General features: G+C 37.1%; 1 pseudogene; it reads right to left on the bottom strand.

The window, feature by feature from the left end:
* Positions 1-26: 26 nt before the first annotated feature.
* Positions 27-13,602, bottom strand: LOC114608602 (annotated as a pseudogene).
* Between the last annotated feature and the right edge of the window lie 405 nt (positions 13,603-14,007).

Raw genomic sequence — 14,007 nt, forward strand, 5'->3', positions numbered from 1 at the left:
TCATTCTTCCTTCCTTTCATATAAAATTTTTGACACATAAACAAACAACATTTAATAATTATGAATTCACAGTTACAACACAAGCCAGCAGGAACTGTATCACATCTAGGGAGTAGTACTCAAACCAGCTTTGGTCATGCACTGCCACAGGAAGATGTTTGGCTTCTTTGTGATGCAGGGCAAACTCAATACAGACAACAGCAAGATCCAAGGGCTTCACAGGCTGCAGGCTGATTGTGGTGAATTCTTGGTAATAGCATGCCATTCTCTTTAAAACTAAAAGAGAAACACACAAAACTTATGTTGCTTGTTTATAGAACATCCTATATGTCATGCCAGCCACAAGTCATATGTAAGTTTAGGAAATGCTTAATACTTTCTTGGACTTTGTTGATTTCAAGGATCTTCCGGAGTTTAAAGGAAAAATTATGGAAGCAATCTGTTCCTAAGACAATGTGATCAAATGCAGACATAAAAAGTGTAACATCTAGTATTAAATCAAAACTCATCTTTTTGAAAGAGTTGTGATATCAAGAAACTATAGTGCCCAAGATTGTTTAAGATAAAGATGGGGACACACATACACATATATGACCACTAGCATGGAGTAGTTCATGTTACTGACACAGAGAATAAGCAGTCAGCATAAGTCATTTTAGAGTTCAGAGATCTTTCACTCCATAATGTGTTGGGGACCCAGTGGTTATTGTACTCATAGAAAGCACAAAAAGAACTAGGAATGTTAGTTACACAGGGTAGTGTCCTTCAGAGAGGAGATAAAACCAAATACCTGAATTCCATTCAGAAAACTAAGAGTGGAGATTGCTAACAACCTGGTGACTGTTTTGGTATCTGTGGTGACAGATCTCACCTTAGTGCCTCAGAATGATTATTTCAGACACTGCCCTCCTCAGACCATTACTCTTCCTTAGGTAGACTTTACATATATATTGTGGCCTGCTTACTTCCATGTTATTGGTCAGAGACCACACTGGATTCCAGAACTTTTACCTATAGAACCCAGCCTCATTGTAATTCCTTGCTGTGGGTATGCCTTATTCTTGGTTCTGTGTGAAAACAAAACAGAAAAATTAAACTGAAAAAAATAACCCAATGACAGACCTTAAGGCAGAGTCATAATATAGTTTCACAGGGTCATCCAGCTGAAGTTTAGACAAACTGTATTGGTGATAAAATTCTAATATTGCAAAGTTGTTTTTCCAACAATATATTTATTGCTCCTCTTTAGAGATTAAATTTCAAATTTACATATGTCTGTTAGAAAACATTGTGATTCCAAACCTTAAAAGTTCCTTGTCTTATAAGAAAGGTAAGACCATGTACAATTAGTTTCACATTTTAGTCACTAAATGTTTAGACATAAAAGTCTTAAAACATCCTGAATAACTAACATAAGTACCATTCTTATGTACAGTTAGAATATACCCTCTTTTGCTTCTTTTCCTTATCTTTCCATGTAAAGTGTACATGATGGGTGGGTGGTACACACACATGGAGAGGTAGAGGCCACTAACTAGGTTTTAGTCCTTAAATTCTATCTTATTTAAGAAGGGTCTGTAGCTCACTACTGTGCACACCAGCCTAGAGGGTCTGTTGTTCACTACTGTGCACACCAGCCTAGAGGATCTGGTTTTTACTACTGTGCACACCATCCCAGCTGGTCTGCTTTTATGGATTCTGTCTCTACTTCTCCTTTCTCTCTAGTAGCTCAGTGATTACAGACAAATCGAGAACACTGAGGATCTGAACTCAGGTCTACACATGTGCACAGCAAGAACTTACACTGTGCCCCCTTCCCAACTCCCTATTGAAATTTGTAGTTGTTTTATAGAATCAGATTGTCTTATAAAAACACTATGCCCTATATTTCAAATAATCTTAGAAGTACTACACAACTTAGTGTTAACATCAAATTAAAGTTAAATACTATTTTAGTCCATACGTGTTCAAGCCCACACCCCCCCACACACACACAAAGGAGCTTTCTATAATTATTTACATCATTTTTTGTACATTGATCGATTTAAAATAATGGAGTAATTGACTATTCTGTGCATTAATGTTTAAAATAATCATAAAACTTAGCCACTTTGAACACAACAAAAATGAGTCAATTTGACATCAGCTAAAAACATAGTAACAGTCTAATGTAAAATTTATGTTAATATTTATGCAAAAAAGTCACTTATTCTAAGAAATCTCAATATTTGTAACCCTAATGTTATCTCCTAAAATGTGTCTTTCTAATAGCCAAAATATTATGACACACTTACTAAGAAACAACTATTACGTCATAGTACTTTTGTTAAACATAATACTATATGTTATTTTTGAAAAATAATATTGGTTACATTATCAGTTCTACCTTGTAGTTAAACAATGTATCTACATGCTTATATATTTATTTCTTAAATTAAAACTACAAGTGTATTTGCATAATCATACTACATTTTACAAACATATAGATTGGTACAATCTTCAAGCAAATATTTTTCGAAGTTTCAGAAACTGACTCTAGTAGAAGTCAGAAAACAAAGATTAAAAAAAAAAAAAGACTGGAAATTTGAAAAAAAATGTTCTTCTTCCTTTTTTTGCCTTTGTTTTATATTATCCTGTTTGAAAATAAGACAAATATAAAATATAAATCATTGGAAAATATCGAGAATGACAGCAAGGCTAACCAATGTTTGGTAGAGCTTTCCACGCTGTAATACTTACGAAGGCTCATTAATGACTGCTCTCAAGGCACTGAGAAACTCTGAGCTTGTCATCTTGTTGATGTTAACTTTTAGGGTTGCTCCCTTGGCCTCCATGTGAGCGATGTTGTGAGGCTGATCAGCAAACATCGGAACCCCAACCATAGGGACCCCGTGGTAAATGGCTTCGTAAATTCTATTTGTTCCACCGTGGGTGATGAAACCTTTGGTTTTAGGGTGTCCTGATTGAGGGGCAGAGTGACAAGTCAGTGTGGATTTTTGTGTTTATTTTGACACTCAGACAGGTTGAACATAGTCATCACTTTTCAGGAAGAGATATGTAGATAAATGAGTCCTCAAACCTGTATTACCGCATGAATAGTATCACAAGAATGGATTGAGTTTTGCATAGTGACCAAAACCTATAGGAAATTTTAGTTAGTCTGTCTGAACATCTCAAGGGCCCACTTCTAAGTGAAAGGTTACAGGCTCCTCATCCGTAGTCAGACAACAGATGGAAAATGGGAACATAGATCTGTCCTTTTCTTGCTGGAATTTTTACATTTATTTGGAATTAAAAAATATGGTAAGGCAATAGGACAAAACAACAACCAACAAATTGGGAAAAGATCTTTACCAATCCTTCATCTGATAGAGGGCTAATATCCAATATATACAAAGAACTCAAGAAATTAGACTCCAGACAACCAAATTACCCTATTAAAAAATGGGGTATAGAGCTTAACAAAGAATTTTCAACGGAAGAAACTCGAATGGCCGAGAAGCACCTAAAGAAATGTTCAGCATCCTTAGTCGTCAGGGAAATGCAAATCAAAACAACCCTGAGATTCCATCTCACACCAGTCAGAATGGCTAAGATTAAAAACTCAGGTGATAGTAGATGCTGGCGAGGGTGTGGAGAAAGAGGAACACTTCTCCATTGTTGGTGAGACTGCAAGATGGTGCAACCACTTTGGAAATCAGTCTGGCGGTTCCTCAGAAAATTGGACATAGCATTACCTGAGGATCCAGCTATACCACTCCTAGGCATATACCCAGAAGATGCTCGAACATATAACAAGGACATATGCTCAACTATGTTCATAGCAGCCTTGTTTATAATAGCCAGGAGCTGGAAAGAACCCAGATGTCCTTCAACTGAGAAATGGATTAAAAAAATGTGGTATATTTACACAATGGAGTATTACTCAGCTATTAAAAACAATGAATTCGTGAAGTTCCTAGGTAAATGGATGGAACTAGAAATTATCATCCTTTGTGAGGTATGCCAATCACAAAAGAACACACATGGTATTCACTCACTGATTATTGGATATTAGCCCAATAATAACCTTGAAATGCCCCAGATGCAACACACAGGCCACATGAACCCCATAAAGAAGGAAGACCAAGTGGGGATGATTCAGTCCTTCTTAGAAGGAGCAACAAAATACTCAAGGGAGCAAATATGGAGACAAAGTGAAGGACAGAAACTGAAGGAGGGGCCATTTCAAGACCACTCCACCTGAGTATCTATCCCATGTGCAAGCACCAAAGGTAGATGCTGATGTGGAAGTCAGGAAGTGCATGCTGATAAGAGCCTGATATGGATATCTCCTCAGAGGTCTTCTAGAGTCTGACATACTCAGAGGCAGATGCTCACAACTAGCCATTGAACTGATCATGGAGTTCTCAATAGAGGAGTTAGAGTGAAGACTAAAGGAGAGCTGAAAGGATTTGCAGCACCATGAGGAGAGCAACAATACCAACCAACCACAGCTCCCAGGGTCTAAACCACCAGCCTTAGGGAGGGATCCAGCGCTTCAGTTGAATATGTAAGAGTGGAGGGCCCTGCTGGGCATAGGTGGAAGAAGAGAACCTTGACCTCATGAAGGCTGGATGCCCCAGGGGGTGGGAATTTTGAGGGTGGGGAGGTGGGAGTGGGGGGGTAGATAGAGGTTACATCCACAGAGAAGAAGGAGGAGGGGTGAGGGGATTGGGGGTTCCTGGGTGGGTGGGGGATGGGGTAAGGGGACAACATAGGAAATGTAAATAATACATCCAATAAAAAAAAAGAAAATCAAAGAACAATCAAAGGGTAAGTATACTGAATTTAATCAGTGGATGAGTATGTAAACAGTATCATTTTAAAACTTAATTTCTGCTTTGGAGAAGAAAATTCAAATATTTAAGTAAAATATTCTATGAAAAGTAAAAAAAAAAAAAATATGGTAAGGGGCCCGAGCACAGAACAGATCCCAGGCGGCAGGTCTGTATCCAACCTCAAAAAACCCAGAGGGCCTCCCTTGAGCTCTAACCCATACAGTATCTCAAGTAAAAATGAATCACCCTTGATGTCTGCTGTTAGAAGTTCTAATCCAGATGCTGGCCTCTGAACTTACACTACTCAGACCTTTGATGGGCCATTAACAACGACATCAAACAGCTAGAGACTGACATCAATAATCTGAAGAAATCCCTCCTTTCGCTGTCTGAAGAGACCTCCAAAAATTGCAAAGGATTTGATTGCAAAAATTGCAATTGGACATCATTTACTCTTTTACAATAGAAAAGACTGTGTACAGCTCTTGACTGTGTAAAGCCCTTAAAGAAGAATGTGGCCGTTACATAGACAAGACAGGGAGGGTTAGAGAAAGCATGAAAAAGGTCAGAGAAGGCCCTGAGAAAAGACAGAGAGAGAAAGAGAAAGATGAGAGCTGATACAAGAATTGGTTTTCAACCTCTCCATGGTTGTCAACCCTACTTCCTCCCATCTTGGGACCATTAATTGGGTTATCTTTGCTTATTTCTTTTGGTCCCTGGGCCTTAAATTGGCTGACGAACTTTGTGAAACAACAGATACAAATAATTTGGTAGCAAAACCTATTTAGACACATTATCATAAGTTAGCTATGGAGGACAATGAGACTCAAGATGAGGTTGTTACTCTGTTCAGGGTGTTCCCAAAACCCATCTCCACCCAACCTAAAAGAGGGGACTTCCACCCCCAGACCAAGCAGAGAGGGGCCACCCAGAACCCCCTCTGACTGGTGATCTGAATTCTTGCTTAGACTGCGAAGCTAAGCACTGCAAGGGAATATAAATACAAAATAAAAATATCTATCTGGGTTCCCTGAGGGACAAGCCTGACTGCATAGGGGTTGATGTCAAAAGTATCCCCTCTCCAGGAAAAAGACATTGGGACGGGTATGGCCCTCATGCCTCACTGGACAACGACAGGGGGACCGGAGCTATCACAAGGTCCCCTTCAATTACTGGAGGACAGGCCTCTATCCCCACCTTCGCAAGATTAGAATCACCACAGTCCTTCTATACTTAGAGAAGGGAGGAGATGTCAGGGGCAGCCCTGCTTATACACTGAAGGCCTAAAATCAGCCATAGGCCTAAAATCAGCAATAGGCCTGTCATACATGTATACTAACACCAAGTCTTGGGTCTCTGTGGAAAAACATTGAAACAGATGTCTATAAGCTATAAACAGGCAGCTTTTGTGGAAATTTACAAGCCTGCGTAGTCATAGACCTTGTAAATAGGTAGCCTTGGTGGATAATACCAACTTAGATAAGGACAAGTGAATCATAAGCAGAGTCATAGTAACCTGTCCTCTAAATCTGAAAGATATCTGTACTCCCCATGAACACCCATGATGTCTTGTTATCCCCTTCCCCTTGTCCTGCCTTTTTGTGCTTATAACCCCTGTATGAATAAGTAAAAATTACGATTTGATTTTAAAAGAAATAATTAAATCATACAAAAAAATATAAATGGAAAAGTTTGGTTGACTTCTGAAATGTTAATGCCACCGTGTGGTCAATTTGAGCTTTACAGCCTGGATTATCTACAGTTGCTAAAGACTGGCCGTTAATTGTTACGGATTTGAAAAACAGCTTTTACAGTATATCTATTCATCATGATAATAAGATGTATTTACCATTTTCTGTTTCTTCACTCAATATTAAAGAACCACAGCTTTGATATCAATGGCCTGTATTACCTCAAGGCATGGCAAAAAATCACTATTATGTGAAATCCATGCTGGAAAGGTTTTAGAGATTGTGAGGCAAGCCTTCTATCTGGCTTAGAGTATCCATTCTCTATACTATATACTGTTAGTCATCTAAAAAAAGAGCTATAATCTGTACCTGACATGACTCAGGATGTGCTACATAAATATGGACTGATTATTACCCCTGAAAATGTACAAAGATCAGATCCTGTGTAATATCTGGGGTAACTAGTAGCCCTGAGTGAAGTAGAGACTGGTGGAAAGGCCATCCATAGACTCCCCCACATGAAGATCCATCCCATCTGCAGACACCAGACCCACACACTATTGCTGATACCACGAAGTGCTTGCTGACAGGAGCTTGGGATATCTTTCTCCTGAGAGGCTATGCAAGTACCTGACAAATACAGTGAGTATACTTGCAGCCAACCATAGGGCTAAGCATGGAGACCCTAATTGAAGAGTTAGGGGAAGGACTGAAGAAGCTGAAGAGGTTTGCAACCACATATAGAGTACAAAACTATTAACCAATCAGATACCCTCAGAGCTCCCAAGGAGTAAAGCACTAACCAAAGAGTACACATGGAGGGACCCATGGCTCCAGCTGCATATGTAGCAGAGGATGGCATTATCTGGCATCAATAGGAAGGAGGCCCTTGATCCTGTCAAAGCTCAATGTCCCAGTGTAGGCTAATGCTAAGGCAGTAAGGTGGAAGTGGGTGGGTGGGTGCAGATGTGGATACTAGGAGCCAACCATCAGACTAAGCTTGGAGACCCTGGTTGGGGATATGGCAGAAGGGCTAGAGGAGCTGAGGGGGATTGCAACTCCATAGAAAGAACAATATCATCTACCAGGACCACCCAGTGCTCCCAGGGACTAGACCACTAACTAAGGTGTGTACCAGGGAGGGTTCCATGTCTCCAGATACATAGCTAGCAAAGGATGGCATTGTCTGATACCAATGGGTGGGAAGGCCCTTGGTCATGTGGAGGGTAACACCCCAGTGTAGGGGGATGCTGGAGGAGTGGGACAGGAGTGTAGGGGGTGCACTTTCACAGAAGCAAAGAGGATGGAGGAAGGGGGATTGTGGGATTGGGGTCTTGTAGAGGGGTAACCTAGAAGTGGGATATTATTTGAGATGTAAAGAGATGGAATGAATAATAGTAATAGTAATAATAATAATAATAATAATAATAATAATAATAAAAGATACAAGGGGAGAGGGAATGGGATAGGGGGTTTACAGAGAGGAAGCCTGGAGGGGGTTAACATTTGAAATGTAAATAAATAAAATATCCAATAAAAAAATAAATAAAACCACTCAACAACTTTCAAAATTATTAGGGAATGCTAATTTCATACACACTATTTTGAGAATACCTAATTTTGGACTAACAATTCTATTTCAAACTCTGAAAGGAGAGACGGCATTGGATAATCCTTGATTACATCTTGAGAGTCAAAAGTATTACAGCCATTTGAATCTGAACTAAATGAGGCATTTGTTTATATTGTAGATCCTTCAGTGCCTTTATACTTATTTTCTCCGCTAAGTTCTCTCCTATATGTATTAAAGCTAAGAAAATAAACCATGGAATGGATCCATTTACACCATAAGGGCCATAAAATACTAACTACTTGCCTTTCTCTTCTTGCTCAATTAATACATTCGGGGAGGCTCTAATGTCAACAATTGTGTTAACATATTCGTTGCTGTATTATCTTACACCTAACTAACAATCAGTTTTAAAGAACAGTTACAGAAGTCTATGGAGTTTTCAATTTTCAAACAGATTGTTTGTTTGTTTGTTTGTTTGTTTGTTTTTTCAAGACAGGGTTTCTCTGTGTAGCCCTGGCTGTTGTGGAACTCACTCTATAGACCAGGCTGGCCTCAAACTCAGAAATCCACCTGCCTCTGCCTCTGGTTCTATTATAAAACAAAATAAGCAAGCTGATACATTTAGCAGAGATATTCTTACGTTCTCACAGCAGGAACATCACCACCTACACAACAATGCTGCTGGAGTTCATGTACAATATCTCATCCCACTTATACAAGTGAGACAGATTGTACTAGAATACCATACTTGTTCTCCCTTATAATATCGTATTCTTATAGCTGGAGTTAATGAAAGAAGTAGAAAAATATTAGTCAATTATGGATAGTAGATGTAATTCACTATGGTTGTCTGCCTTGGATACAGGACCTGCACATGTGTATTGATATATATTCTAATTTTTTTTAGGTTCTACCTCTGTACTCATAAAATGCTTTTGCAATTTTGAAATGCCTTTTCTTATTCAAATGTTTGATGGTATGGGAAGGCCTACTACAATAAAAACCATCAATCATACAGCCTGTGGAAGAGAAAAATGAAAACTTCTTCAAATGATGGAATATTAATCATACTATAAGACTTTTTTATAATCATAGTCAGGACATAATTGAAAGGACACATAGAATGGTAAAATAACAATTATTTTAAAAATCATAAATATTGGGTGACACTAAGGGATGTCCTTATTTACTCTTATTTTAAAAATTATCTGAAAAAAATTATCTGAAAGGGATACATGTTCAGGAACTCAAAACTATTTCTCTACAGAACAATCTGAACTGCCCTTAGACAGGCCTGTGTGATTTCAACAATTTGAATCTTGGAAACTTGGTTGGCTCAAGAAATTGGGCAAAGGATGTACATCAAGCTTTGCAGATGTTTCTAAAGAAACATTTTGGACTCCTCTTAGGCTCCTATAGTCCTGAGCCATGGAGGAGAAAGGTGGAGGGTGAGAAGATTGTAACCATCATCATGAAGTTAGCAACCCTCCAGCTAAAAGGTAAAAAAGAATGTATTGACTATACCATCAGAAGCCAAGTCTGTGTACTTTGGACCAATTAATTAAGAAAAAGTTAACAGATGCCATTTGTCACCTGAAAAATCTCTTTCTGGTGATACAATATGTTTTCACCTGTGAACCTATGGATACTCACACAAACAAAGAAAAGTAAATTTGAGTATATATTAAATCAAAAATCACTCTGGATACTCTATGTTTAAAAAAATTAAAAACTAGGAGATCTGTGAAAAGGGTCCAAACATAGAGGGGATTTTTGACAGATTGTGAAGACACTCTAAGAAAACAGGACAAGGGTCTTTACACTCAGTTTCTTCAAACTTAGAGATTACTTTTGGATTGTTATTTGGCCCTTTCTCAGCTCTAGGAGATAGCAGTGGGTCTTCAGATTGACCACTTCTACTTGCTATTATACAGGTTAAACTGTCCTTTGTGTTCCTCATTAGGAAAGCATGTTTTTACCACACACAGCTCATCTTTGTGATTGTATACAGCTGGAACTCATGTGTTATATATCCACATGATCTTTCTTAACCCTCAGAGTATAAGGTTTTGATTTTCTGAATAAAGCTGGCTATTACATATGACTTTAGTCTCCCACTTCCTCTGGAGTGGTGACAGGGTAGAATTTAAACACAAATATTGAACCTGCTGTACCAATTTCATCCAAGTAGACACACATCCTTTGTAGAGCAATTGCTATGGACCAACGGTTCAGAACATGTCGGCATCATCTGCACACTGGACTTAATCTTCATCTACAAATATTGACTATGACCCCACAGTTAGATTGACATCTGGTTTTCATTTCTTTTAGAGTTACATATCATGTACATTTTTCTTATTCATCCTTACATACCCTAATATTCCCTAGATCACCCCTTCCCAATCTAACCTAGTTTGGTCCTTAAAAATAATCCATCTTTCTACCTCAGAAGTCTAAGGCAGAGGGACAAAGTATAATTTTTCATGGCTGTTTAATTTTCTCCTATGTTGGATGAGTTAGTACTATTAGCTAGCATTTAATGAATAATGTCTATGTTGTGGTATTTACATGTGTGATTTTAATGCATTCTTCCTCTTATGGTAAATAAAATGTTTTGGTTTTTTATAAAATAATCATAACTGAGTGGTAAACCTGTACTATGTAATAATTTTCTGGTACTGTGTGTGTGTGATTAATTGTTTTCTTAATTCCTCCAAATTCCCTGCCTTTGTTTTAGCTAATGAAGGCCATGATAAAATAAGTTGTTCTACTCTATTAACTTTAACATATTATTTTTAAGGCTATCTCTCATTGAACAAGAATCTCACCATTTAACAGGTTAGTATCCTCAATATTAATCTGTTTCTGCAACTCAGTACAAAAGTCATACATTCTATGCCAGAACACTGAACTTTTTATGTGGGCATTGGGATTCAAATTCACATCCTCATAGTTGCTTGGTAAGGACTTTACCCATTGGCAAATTACTCCATACCCTACATGCCTTAGCTCACAGATATGAATGTTTTTATGTCTGTCACATCCTTTCCTGAGTTTATTGAACTCCTAATTAGCAGGACTCTTAATTCTGCTTCCCATATATCTCAATCATTGAGAGAAAAATATAATGAAAGATGTAGAATCATTTCACCAGAAATGATATGAAATGAAAAAGAGACGAAAAGAATGTATTTACAACAGGCAAGAGTTTAGCAAGTTTTCAAAACAGTCCTCCAACATAGTCAACATTTGGAAAGGTTGGGTGAGAGAACTCCAAATCCCAATAGGATCTAAAGAGCCACATTTCTGCTTTGCCCATTGTCTCAGCTAAGATGATTGGCCTTCCTGCATGAAGAAACTGAGCAATTGAGACAGAGAAAATTTAACATGACTGTCTTATGAATATAAAATATATTTTCTTAAAATTGTTGGAAGAATATGTGTTTGATGTAGAACATTTGCATTTAAAATGTAATATTTTTATATGTAATATAACTTACATTGATAGTTATCTTGTGGATCATATAAATACATATTAATTTGTGTTTATTTTTAAAAACAATATGGAATACTTATTTCATGTTTTCTCAATAATTTAAAACCATAAGTAGTTACAGAAATAACCCACTAAGCCAGTATATGAAAATGCACACATTTTTTCACTCCAAATTTTAAAAAACACTGTGTAAATATCAACACAAATTCCAAGTCCAAAACTCTCATCATGCTGTGTACCCTGGCCAAAATTCCCAGTATCATGATGCTTTTTAGCTAGTCTTTATTCCTTACAGGAAGTTGTAAAGTTTACAAATGGATGGATTTGTGGTTAATGGTTCTAGTCTTGTTTTATATTATGATATTTAATAGTATTTATACTATAAAAACAATAACAATACACTCACAAATATGATAATAAAAAATTTTAGCTATTCTTACCTGTGACCCATTTTTAAGAGAAAAAAAAAACTTGACTTCAAAAATACAGCACGTATGTCCATGCTTCTGTAGAATTTAGGCATTTGCAATTGAATTTAGGAAAGGACCCAATAAAGAAATATGGGCCTGGTAGAAATATCAGTTCCACTTTTAAGCTTGGGAAATTACATAACATTTTTCAAGATTAGGGGGAGTTTTTATGAAATACAATGAAAATATTTTATATTATACTTTTTCATTTATGTATATGTGTATGAGTATATGTTAAGTTTATGCCAGTGCCTTTGGATACCAAAAAAGAGCAGCAATTCCCTTGAAGCTGAAGGTACAGGCAATTTTGGGCCACTGGCTATGAGTGATGCTGGGAATATCGCTCAGGTACTAAAGCAGAAACAATGGTAAACCTTTGGCCATGTTTTCTGACCCTACATTTTTATTTTAATAAACACATGGACTTAGGCAAGAGAAAGTAATTTCTTCAGGGTTACATACATATTGATACTATAAAATATGTCATTCTTGAATCTCCATTAATCAAGATTAATTGGTAATTGCATAAGGAGTTATTAAACTAGAGGAAAATGTTCCAGTAAATGAGTAAAGAATCACTTGGGAACCGTGTAATTTCATCTCTATGCAATTGAACAGCTAACTAAAATGTCTTGTGTCAGGACTGCTACCTTCCGCTGTTTGATCGATTATATGAGTTTTTACAGGAGTTTGTGAGTTTGGTAGCTAATATCATGATACATTTGATCACCTATAAAAGATTACTTCATTTTGTATTTCACAGACATAAAACTTTAAATACATGTGAAAGTTAGATTTTCAAGCTACTGAGAAAAAAAATGTAGCTTACCCAAATATTCACTGTAAAATGAATCCCATTTTTAATCATTAAACATCTGGAACCAAAAGTCAAAATAGAACATACATACTATATTTTTTACACTCTCTGGAATGTCATTTGGCCACCTAATCCTGACAAAATTATAGGTACATAAGAGGGAGGGAGTAAAAGTCCTCCACTGGACTTTTCAATTGTGTACCTGGAGAGAAGGGAAGACTGTACAGAAAAGGGATCTGGATCAATTCTGCTATCAGCTCCCCACAGGCAGCAACAGGATCTGACAAAAGGACATCAAACTTGGATTTCAGTAGTTTTGCCATGAGCTGTTTGTTTGAAGCATCTTTACAAAGACTTCAATAATAATCAGAAATTTCATCAATCATATTTTGCAGTAAAGGAGAATATGACAAACATTTATCTCTTAGCATCTCAGAAGTTCACACATCCACAAGCTTTATGAAATAATATTCCACGTCATCTTTAACTGACAGATGTAGGAAAAGTTTCAAAGTTAAACCCAGGTGATTTTTCGGGATCAAGAACATAGTAAGCTGAAAGTTTCAGAACAGTGACTTCATGGCCCCTCTGTACAAGTTCATCCAGTATTATCTTTATGTTCATCCAGTGACTGAATTCCATCGGCCACACCAACACCTTTCCACAGTTAGCAGATCTGAAGCAGTATCTCATATGCAGCAGGAGCAGAGCAGAAATTCACTTTACATGCATCCTGAAAGTCACAGTCCTTCTCTTCATAGTGTTCCTTTCTGCCACTGCTTGACCTTTCATCCAGGAAACTTTAGCCCACATGTTAAAATATAACTTGCATTGCTCAAAACTGATAGGTAAGTGACCGTTACGATGACGATAGGAAAAAAAAGCGAAGAATGATTTTAATTATGCTGCTTACATGAGAGTATTTAATGTCTCTTTTATGATTGAGTGTTGTCAATAAGCCAAGAAGTAATGACTTCATGTTCAATTATTAGTGGTATATAGATAGTGCAATATTCTAAAGTATCTCACAAAACTAGTGACATCATAAAGTAGCTGGTCTTTAAATTCTCCTCTTTATGGAATTGAAGCATATTAATTTGCATAGTTGATCAACATTTCTTTCACATAATGAATGAA

This window comes from Grammomys surdaster, unplaced genomic scaffold, assembly GCF_004785775.1.
Source record: "Grammomys surdaster isolate TR1022 unplaced genomic scaffold, NIH_TR_1.0 125928, whole genome shotgun sequence".
NCBI classification, from domain to species: Eukaryota; Metazoa; Chordata; class Mammalia; order Rodentia; family Muridae; genus Grammomys; species Grammomys surdaster.